The sequence below is a fragment of the Odontesthes bonariensis genome, chromosome 8 (assembly GCF_027942865.1).
Source record: "Odontesthes bonariensis isolate fOdoBon6 chromosome 8, fOdoBon6.hap1, whole genome shotgun sequence".
Classification (NCBI taxonomy): Eukaryota; Metazoa; Chordata; class Actinopteri; order Atheriniformes; family Atherinopsidae; genus Odontesthes; species Odontesthes bonariensis.
This window is the reverse complement of record NC_134513.1, coordinates 22,669,732-22,687,920: the sequence shown is the minus strand read 5'-3', so window position 1 is coordinate 22,687,920 and position 18,189 is coordinate 22,669,732. Positions and strand designations below refer to the sequence as shown.

General features: G+C 42.3%; 1 non-coding gene across 1 annotated transcript; it reads right to left on the bottom strand.

The window, feature by feature from the left end:
- Positions 1–16,372: 16,372 nt before the first annotated feature.
- trnan-guu (transfer RNA asparagine (anticodon GUU)) lies at positions 16,373–16,446 on the bottom strand. The gene has a single exon. It is a non-coding gene; the product is annotated as a tRNA-Asn (tRNA).
- Between the last annotated feature and the right edge of the window lie 1,743 nt (positions 16,447–18,189).

Here is an 18,189-nt window from a genome sequence, read left to right as displayed (position 1 = left end):
TTGCTGTAGCTGTCTGTGGGCGTGGCCTCGATCACTACCACCTCTCATCCCTTCATTAGAGTATGTGTTCGATTAATTAATGTTTGTCATAAGGTTGATATCTGCTGTGTAGGTAACAAGTAAAGTAGCACACAACAAGTAGTCAATAACTTCCTGCTCTGACTTGTTAAAGCTGCGGTCTGCAACTTTTTTTTAGTCATATTAGCTTGAACTGTCATGGGATTCTGGAAGTAGAATATTAAATAGTCTGTTTAGGAAAAATAACGAAATCTGTAGCTCCCTCTGAAGCCTGTAATCATGCTTGCAAAAACCGAGCGCTCCCGACTGTTTTTAACCAATCAAGTTAGGGTGGAGGAATCCTACCTGTCAATCACAGCTTGTGCACACGCTGCTGAGCGTGAGTCATCACACAGCTTGTGTGCGCTCACACTGGTGTGAACTTACGTGCACAACCTCGTCCACAGAGGGGGAGGGGTTTGGGGGGCGATTCGGAGCTTGTTAGAGGTTCGGGGAGGGCCTTGAAAGTTGTATCAGTTCGAATTTTCCGACTTTAGACTCTTAATTTTGAAAACCTGCCGACTGCAGCTTTAAAGAAAGAGATTTAATGTCAAATTTTTTCCCAACTGCCCTCATTTGGTCTCTCAGCCTTTTTGAATTTTGCAAGCATGTCAACCAAATGACTTAAAGGATAACTTGTGGGTTCAGTGGGACAAGTTACCCCGTGAATCTTTTGATTTGCTACCAAACATACAACTGGTTGCTGGCCAGTGGATTTTTTGGTATAAAAAATTGTCGCTGGGTGGGCTTGAACCACCAACCTTTCAGTTAACAGCCACACACGCTAAAAGATTGCGCCACAGAGACTCTGCCTGGCTTTTGTTGGCAGTGAGCGTGGCTTCGAGCTGCCCCCTCATGGCGGTAGATGCAAGAGTTCTGTATTTTTGCGTGATGAGACTTGAGTGAACATTTGACTGCTGACTAAATCTATGTCAAACTTGAACCGAAAAGTAGGAGGTGCTATACAGCAAGATTACCAGTTACAATACAATTGTAATATCTCTCATCAAACAGCTCAGCATGCTTTGGCACTAGAGCTGGGTCAAATAGTCGACGTATTCGACTTATTCGACGTCATAAATTCGTCGACATGAATAATTTGCGTTTTATGCGTCGCTACTTTTTTTTTTTTTTGGTTGAAGTCCCCGTTCCAAACGACCTACTAGATGAACTCTCACTCCAGTCCAGTGGTGGCAGTAAATATGCACCAGAGTCGCCAATCGGTGTAGACGCCTTAGTTTAAAACGGAAGAAGAAGAATTCATAACGATGGCGGCGGCAAGCAGTAGTTGGAGCACTGAAGAGCATATAGCTAAAAAATCACGCACACGGTCTTCCAAAGTCCGGGAATTTTTCACCCTTAATGCTGCTAACAATGTGGTTGTTTGCAGACTATGCAAATTTAATTTGGCGTACCACAGCAGTACATCAGCGATGCACGAACACTTAAAACGAAAGCACCCTGGAGCTCGTCAGGATGGCAGCAAAACACCGTAAGTTCTGTTAATTTCAAGATCCTCTCTGAATAAATGCTACGTTAGACTGTTGAGTTGTTGTCCAGTTATATTCCCGGCGTAAAATTTACGTCTTTTAATTACGACTAGAACAGGTCCCATGTTTGCCTAGTTTAAAGCTGTTAGCGCTACCAGTCCCGACATGTTTCTTCTGTGTTATCTATTTGCTAACACCGGACGGTGGATTTTATACTCTGCCATTATGTAGTTCTAGTCTACCTGTTGACTGTCGAAATTCCACGATCTAGTAGCAACCAGATCCAAGTAGTAAACACGCATTACAAGTTGACAATTTAAATTACATAAATAATTTTTTAAGTTGAGCCTCTGAGATGGCTGTAGTATAGCCTACTGTTAGCTAAATGTATCATAATAACAGCAATGATGTGGACGATGCTATATTTTTGATTTGCTGCTGTGAATATTCATGTACTTTATGTTTTTTGCCATTACAGGAGTAAGGAAAGCAGTGTGGCGGACCTTTTTTTTAATAAAAAGAACCAGGCACCTTGCACACCCCAGGAGGCTAGTGTGTACACAAACAGGATCGTCTCTATGATTGTGAAGGACATGAGGCCCCTTGCGATTGTTGAAGGGGAAGGCTTCCGTGAAATGATAAACACTTTCCACTCAGGATACACCCTTCCATCCAGGCGCCACTTCCTGACTTAATGGAGAAGAAGTATATGGTTACCATGGACAAAGTGAAAAGTGAACTAGAAAAAAAGCATTTCCAAACTATCCCTAACAACTGATGCTTGGACCATTCTGGCCACTGAGGCATATTTAGGTGTCACCTGTCATTTCATTAATGAAAATTAGGAGCTGACCTCGTTTAGCTTAACTACAATACCACTTGAGGAGCGCCACACTGCTGAAAATATTGCCTCTTGGGTTGAGATGGTGGCAGATAAATTTGATTTCTCCCTTCGAGATGATGTACTGGCGATTGTACATGATAACGCAGCAAATGTTGTTGCAGCTCTTCGCATCCTAGAGGAGAAACATGCGGTAGCATCACATCGTTGTGCTGGCCATACGCTTCAGTTGGTGGTAAATCATGCCTTGAAGAACAACCCCATGATCGACAGGACACTCGGGGCTGCATGGTCTCTTGTGAAGCATTTCAAGAAAAGTGAGCCGGCTAGCAGCAAGCTGAAACAGAAACAAAAACAGTGGGGTACAGCTGAGCATACCCTGCTCCAGGATGTGTCTGTAAGATGGAACAGCTCATGCTACATGGTAAGTCGCCTTTTGGAACAACGGTGGCCGGTGGTCCCAACACTTTCTGACCCAGACGTTACACAGCGTGGGAAGCAATACATGGATTTGAGGAATGATCAGTGGATCTTACTAGAGGAACTGGAGCAGGTCCTCAAGCCTTTCGAACAGGCCACTGTTTTTCTCAGTGGAGAGTCCTATGTCACAATATCTGTTTTACCTCCACTGCTGAAGGGTCTCCATAAGTCTACAAGAAAACCACATACGGGTCTGCTTCAGATTGCTGCAGACCAAGAGATGAAAGCAAGGTGGGAGTCTGAGTCTGCTTCAAAGAGAATGGACAAAATGTGGCCATCATTGCTGCTGCCCCTGACCCCCGCTTTCGTAGGATGAAGTTCCTGTCACCCGAGGATGCTTTGAAGGTACAAGTACAAATTCAGGCTCTGATAATTTATATCAAAAGAGCCAAGCAACAACTGGAAACGATTGAGCAGGAGCACTCGGCCTCTCCCCAGCAAAAGAACACCTCTTTGCTGGACATTCTGCTTGGCTCTGCGTAGTGTGACAGGATGAGGTCAATCGCCGCGTGCAACTGCTTCAACTGTGCGAGAGCCTCACGAGCGGCGACCAGGATTTCAAACAAGTTTGATTTTCATCCGAACGATCGGGAGGTGGTCGGGAGGGCTTAATCATTGTTACCCCATGTATACCACACGATGCGAGACGCACGATTGAGCCAAAACTTGGTCCGATCTCCAAAATAGTCGCACGAGTGAAAGTCTTGTCGACATCGGGCCAAAAATTGCACAGTGCATGCCCAGCTTTAGGAGGCCAGTGCCTTATCCACGTGACTATTCAAAATAAAAAACACAACTTAAAGAAATCGGGTAAACGATCCTCTAATCCATTTAACAAAAGTGAAAGATTTCAGTCTTTTGACAACAATAATTCTTATTTTTTACTTATATCAGAAAAGTGGACTTTGGAGAACACTCGTGAGCACACCAAACGAGTTTTAATTAAGAGTGTGTTGAAAGGTTTTCAGAGTTGGTCAAGTGTCAATTGTGATGCTATGAGTGTTACATCGTCTTTTCCAGGTTTTTTAATGAGAGATGTCGAGTTTGATTTGAAAATGTATACATAGCAGAGGATGATTTTGGTCTATTGACCTCTGGGTTATGGGCCCAGCACGCTTCCGCTGCGCCACTCTGCTACACACCTCTGATGGGATTTTCGGCTCTTTTTCGAGATGCGGCTCTAATGGCTCTTCTTACTGTGGAGAGCCGGCTCTTTCGGCTCCCAAACGGCTCCCCATATATATTTTTACATTATTAATTATTAATAGCTTAAACCTAATTTTATAACATTTTGTTTCATTATTGACATTGTTAAGCACTTATGATGAGTAAAAATGCTGCATAACAGTGCTTTATAAATAAAAGTTTTATTATAACCAATTAAATTATCACAAAATAGCACCACTTCCACAAAAATAACTTAAAATAAATTAAACAGATAAAATACAAACACTCACCACAATACGAAAAAGTATCAAAGCAGCTTCATAACAAAAAAGGTGCCACAATACAAATATCAAATACAGTTCTATTCAATTAAAGTATAAAACTATGAAGGATAAAAGAGACCATGTGAACAACACCAGTTTTGAACTACTAGGCCTAGAAATGGAGAACTCACTGTATTACAAATACTCACCACAGTACGAAAAAGTATTAAAGCAGCTTCATAACAAAAAGGTACCATAATACAAGTATCACTTTCAGTGCTATTAAATTAAAGTATAAAACTATGAAGGATAAAAAACATGTGAACAACACAAGTTTTGAACCACTAGAGATGAAGAACTCACTGTGTTAAATACAAATACCCACCACAGTACGAAAAAGTATAAAAGCAGCCCCGTCACCTTATTAATTGAAAGCTGCGTGTGATTAGTCAGATGTGTGGAGCACACGCTTCCATGAGGGCAGTGGAGACCGAGGAAAAAAAACTCTCCGTCTAGCACTGGCAGAAGCTGAGCAGAGTGAGGGGGGGGGGGGGGGGGGGAGACAGCGAGGTATCAAGGACAAAAAAACCGACGTGGGGACAAAACTGTCGGCTCTGTGGCACTTGCAGAGCACAAGCAAGACAGCGAGATACTGAAAGAAAAAAAAAAACGGCTCCCAAATAGGATCCCAAAACGGCTCCCATTGTGGAGCCAGTTCCTGTCGTTCACTTCAAAGAGCCGGCTCTTAGAGCCGGATCGTTCGCGACCGACACATCACTAGTCTGAGGCAGACACACTCACTGACCCTGTGGACTTCGGGGTCCCGGGCTGCTTGGCCGTGAGTCATGTACAGTCTGTGGGAGAGAAGTGTGATATGATCTGGACCGTGAACAAGGTTGTAAAGCCACGAAGAACCAAGTGACAATGTCAGTAGGGATTGCAATAAAGTAATTTACACTTAATTACATGTGCTGTCTCTTAATCAATGATTTGCATTGAACCAAAATGATAGAAAGCACCTCTCTGCCGCCTGCTGTCCAGGAGCAGAGCCACTCGGCTTCCTCGGTGCTCTCCACGGTCCTCCTGATGCCCGCGCTTTCTTCCTAGCCTTCTGGGTGTAGCTAAATGGTGAAAGAGACATCCATATTCTTCATTCAGCCCATGGAATGTATGTTTAATTCTGGTGCACAAAATAATTACTATTTTGTACCTTGAAGGCTTCTTGTCCATGGCATGGAGAGCTGTGTAGCGGTGGACTATTTCCTCCTCCTTGGCTGACTAGGCTGTACTACATGCAACTCAGAATCCTACACTCACAGTTTTCTCCAGAATTGTGCAGATATATATTGTTCAATAAATAAATCCACATGCTGCAGTGGCTTACCAGGACTTAGTAAATCATTTCACCTACCTTGTGGAACCCACAGGAGCACAGAAGGCTTCCCCCGAACAGATCCTTTGTGTGGTTCTGCAGGGGACAAGCATCAATTTTCTCCAGGGCCCTTTTCCACTTCTTGGCCCCTGGACGTTTGCCAGTAGAGAAGTGGTATTGGCCCTGGGCATATTTTACACAGATGTCCCTCCAGTAAGCATCAGGTTTCCCTGTCTTAGTCATCTGCAAACATTAATAAAACAGGTTAATGTAAAGCTAGGCTATGTGTACAGAGGGTATGAATTCATCCCCCTTTCACAAAAATAGAATCATTATTATCTAAATGTGGTTTCATGTAGGGATGTTTGAGGTTGTTTGATTTAAAATTAGGCGAAACAAAAGCAATTGCACTTAGGACAAGTCAAATTTAGGGCTGGGGTTATTACAATCTCTTCAGTATATACCCAAATGTGGAAGGCAAATTAGGTCAAATTATAAAGGGCTTGCTTTCCAGGTAAAATGTGGCGGGATTTATGTCCACACTCCTCAGAAATCTTTTAGGTGCTCTTCTGGTGAGAGGCCTTAAACATCACAGAAAATAATAATGGACTTACTGTGCTTTCTATGTTAAAATTCTCAGAATATTCCTTCCCTATTCTCACTTGTATTTTTCTTCCTTCTAAATTTTTTTTAATCCATTTAAACATACAACCATTTATACCCATTCTTCTAATTTGAACTAATAACCCTTCTCTCCACATCATATCATACGCTCTTTCAATATAAAAAAATACTGCTACAACACTCTCTTTATTTACTTGAGCCTTTCTTATTTCATTCTCTAGACATATTACTGGATCCATTGTACTTCTCCCTCTCCTAAATCCACTTTGATACTTTGATATAAGTCCTTTACTTTCTATATAATATAACAATCTTTCATTTATCATTCTCTCCATTATTTTACATATATTGGATGTTAAAGCTCTTGGTCTATCATTTTTTATTTTTGGTTTTGATTCATCTTTTCCTGGCTTTCTAATTGGTATAACCACAGCTTCTTTCCAACTTTTTGGTAATTCTCGCTCCTCCCAAATTCTATTATACAATTCCAATCAAATATTTTTAGAAAATTCACTTAAATTACTTATCATTCCATAACAAATCTGATCTTTCCTGGAGCTGATAATTTATATTTTTAAACTGCCCTATTCAATTCCATTATTGTAAATGACATATTCAATAAATCATTCGATTCGACCATTTTCTCCAATAACTCCTTATTTTCCAGAATTGTCTTTTCTCGCCCTACTACGCTGATATTTTCAGAACTATGAATTCTAACAAACACTTTTCTCAACATCTCTGCCTTATCTTTATTTTTCACTGCTGTTGTTTCTCCATTATTTAATATTGGACATCCATTCACTCTTTTAATTCCTTTCATTCTTTTAATCACTTTTAACAGTTCTTCTTACCTTCACTTGCAATTTTTTGTATTCATTCAAATTCTGAGGGCTATGATTTCTTTTTAATACTTTAAAGGCTTTATTTTGTTTCTTCCATAGCTGCAGTACATTCTAATGTCCACCATGGTACCAACTTCCTTTCCTTTTTCCCACCTTTTATCCTTATAGTTTGACTAGCCACTTCTACAATAGCATTACATATATAAAGATTAAAATCCTCAATACTACTATTTAAATCCACTTTTGGTATTTTTAATTCACTATTATCTGAATGAGCCCTGAATCTTCTAAATCTAATTATACCTGATGAGCAACAGCTGTGTCACCTCCACGAGGAGCTGATTTAAACCTCACAGGTGGGTTGGGATGTTGTTTGCTGACTGGAACAATGGGAGCTGTTGGAGTGCTGCTGATTTCTGTGCTGACGGCTTGGCTGGCCAAAGGTTTTGCATTTTGTCTGCTCTTTTTGGTGTTAAGTCCTAAAACTGGATTGTGTCTGTTGTTCTTTCTCACGATCAGCATTTGTGCAAAATATGCTCTCTCCATAGGATCATGTTGGCCAATAGTTGGGATGAATCATGGAGCTGCCAATGAGGTTCAGAAAAAGCAAAGCGGTAAGGACAGCTGTAAGAGAAATGTTTTAAAGCTGTAGGTTTTCATAGTAACTCAATGCCTTTTGTGTCATAGACTTGTCTTCAAGGAAACCCCTTGAACTTGTCCAGCCAATGGATTCCATGTTGGGGAAGAACTCAAAAGAAGGTATGCAAAATGAGTTTGAGTCTTCCTTGGGTGGTGAAACTTTATAAACTGCGTTTGAGCATCGACTGGAAAATGGTTTTCAGAAGACTTCTGTTTGAACAGTGACCCGTTTCAATCTGCAGCTGTTTACTTGACTTCTGCATAGTTGTATAGTACGTGTCAGGATATGGTAAAGCCCTTTAAAGCTTTGTCACACTGCAAGAAAAGTAACTAAACTGAGTTTAGGGCCATCTATTGGGGCAGGTCTGAAGTATTTGCATTTTCTGTTTATGGCTAACTTGTCTATATTTCTTAATCCATTTTTGAACTTCTTTGCAGTCTTAATGGAAAGCAAAGAAGTTAAAGCTGCTGCATCCATTGGCGACATGAAATATAAGCAAGCTGACATCTCACAAGTAAATCTGAAGGCTAAAAGAGAAGTGAATGTTTCTCTGGCGGTCGCCGCCAATCCGACGGAGGAAGCTGCCGCAGCAGTGGCGGTTGCGGCCGCCAATCCGACAGAACCTGCCGCAGCGGTTGCGGCCGCCAATCCGACAGAACCTGCCGCAGCGGTTGCGGCCGCCAATCCGACAGAACCTGCCGCAGCGGTTGCGGCCGCCAATCCGACAGAACCTGCCGCAGCGGTTGCGGCCGCCAATCCGACAGAACCTGCCGCAGCGGTTGCGGCCGCCAATCCGACAGAACCTGCCGCAGCGGTTGCGGCCGCCAATCCGACAGAACCTGCCGCAGCAGTGGCGGTCGCCAATCCGACGGAAGAAGCTGCCGCAGCAGTGGCGGTCGCCAATCCGACAGAAGCTGTCGTCTGAGGCGGCTGTCATGAAGCTGTCTAACTTGCCAGCCTGAACCTCTTTTTAAATAAAACGGTGGTATTGTACAATGTGTGCTGCTGAAACCAATTCTTTGGCTCCAAATAATTTATTTATTCGTCTCGATGGAAGGGTGGCTGTCGAAGGCCTAAGGAAGGGAACCAGGGAGAAATATCTTCATGTTTGGAAATGGATTTAATTTGGAGGGAACTATTTGGAGCTGCATATTCTTATAGATGCAGCACCTCAAAATGATGGCTCTGTACAGCCAGTTGCCAGCAGGGTCCTATCCAGTTTTCAGCCAAGTAACACCACCCCCAGCCATAACAAAGTAATGTCCTTAATCAAGGAAGTGAGCTGCAATGCCTTTTCTCCACATAGGGAGGAGCAGTGACTGTTGAAGCTAAAACTGTGTACAGCTGTCTCTGTATTTTTAGTTTGGCTCGTGGAGTCATCTGAAAGTAAAATATTATGCCAGAAGTCCTTTTAAATGGTGATGAAGATGTAGGCGCCTACAATGGTTTTTACTTCCTCCTGAAGAGTGCAGACGTCTCTGCTTCCTCCTGCTGCTTACAGCTTTATTCACTTTTAAATCATTCTACTTCTTTCCGCAAGTCTTGGATATAATTTTATTTGAGGTACAATGTGATCGACACCTCCACCTCTCGGTGTCTAATGAATGAGTTAATGCGATAATAACAAGTTGACTCGCCCAGCCCTGTTTAAAATAATGGATGAAAGTAAACTAAACCCAAATTAATAAATGAAATAAAATACAGCTGAAAGCTAAACTAAAAAGGTAGGTATTGAGCCTCTTTTTAAAAACGACAGCCTCTGCAGCCCTGAGGTTCTCTGGCAGGTCCATAATAATGGAACGACGTCTCAACATAAGTTTTTGTTCCAACTTTAGGAACAACTAAAAGGCCGGTACCAGAGGACTTCAGGGTCTGCGAGGGCCAATAATTTAAAAGCAGATCAGAAAAATAAGACCATTAAGACATTTATAAACTACTGAAAGAACCTTAAAATCAATCGTCAAACGGACGGGGAGCCAATGCAGCTTTCTTTTTTTTTTTTTTTTTTTTTTTTTTTTTTTATATAAACCTGGTGTCGTGTGTTCCCGCCCTCTGGTCTTCATCAGCAGGTGCAGCTGATTCTGTAGTAATTGTCGGTAAGAAATACTTTTTTTGGGAAGACCAGAGAGCAGGGCATTGCAATAATCTATTCTACTAGAAATAAAAGCATGCATCAGCACCTCCGTGCTGGCAAGAGAGAGAAATGGGTGAACTCTGGCAATATTTTTAAGATGATAAAATCCTGTCTTACATTTCTATTTCATTCTATTTGTTACATTTCTAATATGTTGGATAAAATCCAGCTCAGAGTAAAAAATCTGACCGGTGATGACATGTTTAGCCGCATGTCGTCCTACAATCATTGGTTGTCTAGATGGTGTCCAGCAAACAACGTGGGCTACAGAGATAATTGGCAATCTTTCTGGAGAAAACCTGGTCTGATGAGGAGAGACGGCATCCATCCCACTTTGGAAGGAGCAGCTCTCATTTCTAGAAATATGGACAAATTTATTTGCCACCCTAAAACATGACAACCCAGGGCTCAGAGCAGGATGCAGAGTTGTAGTCTTACACACTTCTCTGCAGCTTCCCAGCTGCTGCTACCCACCCAATCAATTAACACAAAAGGAGCAAATCCTCTTGTGCAAAAATAAATATTAAAACAAAAACTTTAACTGAACAAAAACATCAAACTATTAAATGTGGTTTGCTGAATATCAGATCTGTCCTTTCCAAGTCTCTGTTAGTGAATGAGTTGATTTGTGATCATCATATTGATATATTTTGTCTTACAGAAACCTGGCTGCAGCAGGAGGATCATGTTAGCATTAATGAAGCAACTCCCTCTGACTGTTTAAATGTTCACGTTCCTGGAACCACAGGCAGAGGAGGAGGAGTGGCAGCTATCTTCAGATCAGGGTTAGGCCGATTTCAGACCAGAGCGTGGCGTGGCGGCAGCGAAACGACGGCAGTCTTACGCCGGTTATCAGGCGGTGTGTTCAACTTGGCTTTTCACACCGGACAGTCCGCGGCCGCGGTAGTTCTGCTCCAGCCCTGTCTGCATTCCCCATTCATTTCAACGGGACACCGCCGGCCACCGCTGGCCGCTGCCGTCCAAAGTCCGCTCGAGTTCTATTTTCCAAAAGCAGCGCGGGACGGAGGCGTCTCCGCGCCGCTACCGCCCGACTACCGCCGCGTCGGTGTGCAAGGACAGATCTGTTTCCATGTATTTTCACCTCCGCCGGTGAAAATCGCTTCCGTTCCGCCACGCTTTGCCGCCCTGGTCTGAAATAGGCCTTACTAATCAGTCCCAGACCCAAGATTAGTTTGAGCTCTTTTGAATCTCTGATTCTCAGTTTTTCCCACGCAAAGTGGAAATCCCAGAAACCTCTTGTGTTTGTTGTTGTGTATCGTCCACCTGGCCCTTATTCTGAGTTTCTGTCTGAATTCTCAGAGTTTTTATCCCAGTCAGTGCTGAGTACAGATAAAGTCATTGTAGTGGGTGACTTTAATAATCATGTAGATGTTGAAAATGACAGCCTAAATATGAACTTTAATTCTATATTAGACTCTATTGGATTTTCTCAGAGTGTACACAGACCGACTCACTGCCTTAATCACACCCTTGATCTTGTGCTGACTTATGGCATTGAGAGTGAACAGTTAACAGTGTTCCCTCATAACCCTGTCTTATCTGACCATTTTCTGATAACCTTTGAGTTTACATTACTTGACTATACAGTTTCTGAGAAGAAATTTACATATAGAAGGTGTCTATCAGAGGATGTTGTAACCAGATTTAAAGAGTTAATTCCATCATCCTTTTCTTCACTGCCATGTGCAGATATGACAGAGGACGACTACCTAAACTTTACTCCAGCAGCACTTGACTCTCTTGTTGACAGCACTATAGTTTCAATGCGTACAGCACTGGGCAATGTTGCCCCTCTGAAAAGGAAGGTAATCAGTCAGAAGAGGTTGGCTCCTTGGTATAATTCACAGCTGCGTGCTTTAAAGCAGACTGCAAGAAAGCTGGAGAGACAGTGGCGTTCCTCTAATTTAGAAGAGTCTCAGTTAGTCTGGAAAGATAGTTTAATAACGTATAAGAAAGCCCTTCGTAAAGCTAGAACTGCTTATTATTCATCATTGATAGAAGAGAATAAGAATAATCCCAGGTTTCTTTTCAGCACTGTAGCCAGTCTGACAAAGAGTCCGAGCTCTGCTGAGCCAGTTATTCCTTTAACTCTCAGCAGTGATGATTTCATGAGCTTCTTTATCAATAAAATTGTTTCTATCAGAGAGAAGATTGATGGAGTCCTTCCCACTATTATCAGTGATGTATCATCAAGTACAGCAGCTTTAGAAGTATCTTTAGAACCTGATTTGTATTTAGACGGCTTCTGCCCAGTTGATCTCTCTGAACTAACAACAGCAATAGTCTCTTCTAAACCATCAACTTGTGTTTTAGACCCAATCCCAACCAGACTGTTCAAGGAGATATCTATAAAACCAGATGAACCCAATAGGTTGGTCAGACTACAAGCATGTCTTAAAGACATAAAGACCTGGATGACTCAGAACTGTCTGCTTCTAAATTCAGACAAAACTGAAGTCCTTATCTTTGGACCTGAGCGCTTCAGGGAGAAATTGTCTAGCTATATAGTTACTCTAGATGGTATTTCCTTGGCTTCTAGTTCTACAGTGAGGAACCTTGGAGTTATTTTTGACCAGAACTTATCATTTGACTCGCATATAAAACAGGTTTCTAGGACTGCCTTCTTTCATCTTCGTAATATTGTTAAAATCAGGAACATCTTGTCTCAGAGTGATGCAGAAAAACTAGTCCATGCATTTGTTACTTCAAGATTGGACTACTGTAATTCTTTATTATTGGGCTGTCCCACATATTCTCTGAAAAGCCTTCAGCTGATCCAAAATGCTGCAGCCAGAGTTCTGACGAGAACTAACAGGAGAGATCATATTTCTCCAGTTTTAGCTTCTCTTCATTGGCTCCCTGTTAAATTCAGAATAGAATTTAAGATTCTTCTCCTTACATATAAAGCTCTTAATGACCGAGCTCCATCATATCTTAAAGATCTCATTGTAAGATATTTTCCTAACAGAGCACTTCGTTCCCAAACTGCAGGTTTACTTGAGGTTCCCAGAGTTTCTAAAAGTAGAATGGGAGGCAGAGCCTTCAGTTATCAGGCCCCTCTCTTGTGGAATAAGCTGCCAGTAAATGTCCGGGAAGCAGACACCCTTTCCCCTTTTAAGACCAGGCTTAAAACTTTCCTTTTTTATAAAGCTTATAGTTAGGGATGGCTCAGGTCATCCTGAAACATCCCATAGTTAAGCTGCTATAGGCCCAGACTGCTGGGGGGCCTCATCTGTCACACCTTTCCTCACTTTACTCTCTTTATGTATATGTGACATTATTGTGGTCATTAACTCATGTTTCCCTGTTCCAACAGATATCCTTTGAATGGTGTTACAGTGCCCCCCCCGCCCCCTTCTGTCTTCTCAAAGCCCAGCTGGTCGAGGCGGATGGCCACCCTTCCTGAGTCTGGTTCTGCCAGAGGTTTCTTCCTGTTAAAAGGGAGTCGTTTCTCTCCACAGTCGCCTCAGGCACGCCGCTCAGGCCGGGAGATTGGACCGAAAAACAAAAAGTTTTCAGTGCAATCTGTTGGTTTCCTTAGCTAGGAAATTGTTTTTGAATTGGCTCTGTATAAACAAATTGGATTATTTTATGAATAATTATGATTACAATTAATTGAATTCCAATTGGCTTGAATTGGACTTTATTATCTAAGTGCCTTGAGATGACATTTGTTGTATTTGGCGCGATATAAATAAAAATGAATTGAAAATGAAAATGAATTAAACCCAATGTACCGTCTTCTAAGTGTGCAGCACTGCTTCAACACAGAACTCTTAGAAATAAACTTCCTAATAATTCCAAGTCGGTCTGTGAATTCGTATGTGTAGTCCACTGATAGTGGATTTATGGCACAGCTTCAGGTATAAAACCCTGGATTATACTCAAGGGCAATACCAAAGCTGTCTATGTATACAGTATATGACTATATAATGAGGTATAAGCAGTCAGCTGTGGTGTAGCTCACAGTATGTATAGCTACAGTACAAAATAAAACCTAAACATAACTAGTAGTTACCTTAAAGTTTACTGCTCTCACACCAGAGGTACTCTTACAGTACATGATAACATGATTTATACTCTCGAAAGATCTATTTGTTGTACTAAATCACGGGACAGTATGACAAATGCGTACTTTTAATGCAAAACAGGAAATCACCAAAAATGAAAACTTCAGACAAAACTAGACATCGAGCAGAGCTGGAACACAAAACTGACAACAAACTCACAAGAAGGGAACAACAACAATGAGGCTCTGGCTATGAAAAAAGGAAACTGAGAGCATTCATATTGAGGAGGCTGATGATTAACACAGGACAGGTGGTGGTCTTTGGCTAACTTAAGCCAGTTTTACAGGCTGAGCAGAAAACAAGAGTATAACTGAGTAAATGGAAGAAGACAAAAGGACACGAAACAGAGATCCAGCATGAGCCAAACGGAACTAACCCAGATTCCTGAAATCAAAATGACCAAGTATGACAAATGGAAGCAAAAACCCACAGGCTGTGACATACAGGGTATATTTTAGAAATACACTAAAACTTTTTTCCTGAGTACACTTTATAAAATTTAGAAATGAACGTTCTTTTATTTTGCCAAGGCTTTCCCAGCTTTCTTATCTTACCAATCAGCTGCAGGTTTGACTGAAAGATCTGCAGGAACACACACCAACACACGAGTTTGCCCGCGTGTGGTGGTTGTAGGCCGTTGTGAGTGTGTTTGTGTGTGTCTGTGCACGCGTGTGTAAATGTTTGTGAATTTATGAGCGCACGATATTATAAGTGAATGTGTTTACGTGCACGCGCATGTGCTACAAATACTGAACCATTGATATTTAGCAGCTCCTCAACAGACAAAAGAGGAAATACAGAATGTTCCACGTGTTTCTAAATCTCAGCTCTGATATTAATCTGAGCTTTAAACATCTCAGAGTGCACAAAAGGCAATATGCTTGACTTTAGTAAGAATACACCCTCTGCTATGTTACAAACACATGCATGATTGTAGATCCTCTGGATGAGAGAGCTGCAGAGATATTCCTGCCGAGGAGTAAAATTATTTTAGAGTTATTTCCAAGACTCAGCAGGTTAACTTAATACTTAAACCCGATCTCAGTTTTTCCCCCTTTAAAACCTACTAGCAGGTCCCACTAGTGAAGTGGACAAGTGATGTGTTGGACCCGTGATGATTTGGTTTCGTTTCCTTGCCATGGAAAAGTGAGACCAGCTGTTGTGATGGAGGCTAATAATGCACGGCAGTGACAGCGGGCACTGCTGTAGCCTCAGATGACTGTGTTTGGAATTAACACAAAAGACGTACTCAGGGACCAGAAGGACATGAGAGGACCGAGACCAAGACGCAACCAATTCCGGGGGCTCCCGTCCACAACACAAGCCTGACTTGCGAGTGCGGAGCAGACGCTTCCAGCCACAGCCTCATACTGTACGCATGGAAAGAGCCTGACTGCTGTCCCGGCAGCCGAGACTCAACACCCATCTGCCATCAGCCTCTCAACCTGCTCCCTGAGGGAGGGGAGCCACAACCTCCCAACACAAAGCTGTTGATATCTCTGGGTCCTATTTGTAAACTTTCGCCTCTGACGTTTAATGATGTGTTATGACGTATAAATCACGTGTCATGCACGTGTTTTACATTGAGGTGCATTGACGTGTGTCGTTGAGGCATTATCATCACATACGTTGTGAGCTCTTTGTGACGTATTAGAACCGAGGTTACCATGGAGACCTTCAGACCAAATCTCTGTCACACCCTTCACACTCCCAAGTGAGAGAGGAGGGGCCCACAGTGACACCCATCCCGAGTGCTCCACTGCGCAGCAAATGTGTCAGTGTTATTTTTTTTAGTGTTGGTGTAAATTAACAGGGGTTACTATTCATTTTACTCAGAATTGATCAAAATGAACTTCCCCTGCAGTTCTTTCCTGATAGTGAAAGAACTCCGTCGTTCTGAGAATCACTCTGGATTTACACTCAGAGTCAGCACTCAGACTGCAGTCACACTTGTCTTCCAAGTCTCTTCTTTCTACGGTAAGTTAAGTTTCGGTCGATAATACCTTCTCTTTTTTAATGATTTTAGCGATTTTTTTTGTTTGTTTTATGTGGTTGACTTTGGCCTCTAGCTACCTAGCGAAGTTGTCTAGCTAGCTAACGTTAGCTTAGCTCGCTAGCCCTGGCCAACACTGCGCTGGATCAAGGTTTAGCTAACATTAGTTCCTCAAATTATTAAAAGTATCTTGAAAGGAAAGGCTTTTTGAAACAGCATTTCACCTTCCTTCATCACGTCAGTGTCATGTGTGTTCCCCCTTCTCTCGGCCCCTGCTTCCTGTCTGTCTGAACTTTCCTATCCATTAAAGGCATAAGGAGAGCGTTTTGGCAGCAGAATGTTTACTTTAACTCCCGTAATACACATAAGTCAGAACGTCCCTGGGTGGGCTTGAACCACCAACCTTTCGGTTAACAGCCGAACGCGCTAACCAATTGCGCCACAGAGACTCTGCCTGGCTTTTGTTGGCAGTGGGTGTGGCTTCGAGCTTGACTGCCCCCTCATGGCGGTAGATGCAAGCTTTCTGAATTTTTGCGTGATGAGACTCGAGTGAACTGCTGCTGATCTATGTCAAACTTGAACCGAAAAGTAGGAGGTGCTATACAGCAAGATTACCAGTTACAATACAATTGTAATATCTCTCATCAACTTCCTGCTCTGACTTGTTAAAGAAAGAGATTTAATGTCAAATTGTTTCCCAAGTGCCCTCATTCGGTCTCTCAGCCTTCATGAGGTTTTTTTGTTTGTGTGTGACTTTCATAGCAATATGACAAAAAGGTTGTTTTTTCACTTTGCATGTGCAATTTTGACAAAAGACAGAGGAGCCTCAAGGTTGAGTCATGCATTACACTGCACTTAACAGGTCACCCTTGGACAAATATTTGAACAAGGAGCGTGTATAATGCGAAAGGAGAGCGTTTTGGCTGCAGAATGTTTGCTTTAACTCACGTAATACGCATAGGTCAGAAAGTCCCTGGGTGGGCTTGAACCACCAACCTTTCGGTTAACAGCCGAATGCGCTAACCTATTGCACCAAAGCTGGGGAACAATAGTCTGTTAAGGGGGGAGGAGAGAAGGGGGAAGAAGGGGGAAGAAGGGAGGGGGACAGAAAGAGGAAGAAGAAAGCGGCTGATCCTAGAGTCGCGAGTTCGATCCCACCAGTCGCATATTATGTTTTAATGAAACGGCTCAAACTATAGTATTGTTTTAAAGTATGTATAAAGTATATAAAGTATGTATATGTGAGTGAGGAGTGAAGTGAATGATAAATTGTTCCTAGTTTATGCATAAAATTATTACTAATATTTCAGAATCAATAGCAGCTCATATTTATTCACAGTAAAAGATCATAGACCTTATCTGTTTTTAAAGAACCAAATATTTATTTTTCAACAACAAAAAGAGTGAATTAAACCATTTTTTAACCTAAAAAAACTAAAAACTGAACAATCTTAGCATTTACTTTACAAATTTACAAATTTGAAACAGTTGGACTTTGTACACAATCACAATAACAAAAAACATGTAGTATCATCACTAAATAAAATAAATAACCCTCTGTGAAATAAATTAAAAGATTGAGAGGTCTGAAACAGCAGGAACTATATACAATAAAAAAAGTTTGTAAATGCTAAAAAAGTATAAATGAGTACACACTTATGTCTTCTTTTTAATTTCTTCCAGCCACTGCTCTTTAGTTAGAGTTCCACCAGAGGGACAGTAAATTTGCCCTCTATATTGGTTGTGTCCTGTTTCAGCAATTCTGAACTGCCCGCATTTTTAGCACGTGTTGTGCAAAACTTTGCAGGTCAGTTTTCGGGGTGCTCTATTAGGGTGAGTGGAGCCTGCTATGGGAGCCGGAGCAGGGGCCAGAGGAGGGACCAAAACAGGAGCCAGAGCAGGAGCCAGAGCAGGAGCCAGAGCAGGAGCCAGAGCAGGAGCCAGAGCAGGAGCCAGAGCAGGAGCCAGAGCAGGAGCCAGAGCAGGAGCCAGAGCAGGAGCCAGAGCAGGAGCCAGAGCAGGAGCCAGAGCAGGAGCCAGAGCAGGAGCCAGAGCAGGAGCCAGAGCAGGAGTGGCAGAGAACGTCCAAAAACTCTATGTCTGTAGAGTAGTGGGGATAACACGAACCTGTGAGGCCACTGGAGCAATTGTCATTACCTGAGGCCTTTTGGGTGGAGCAGGGAGAAGCTGCC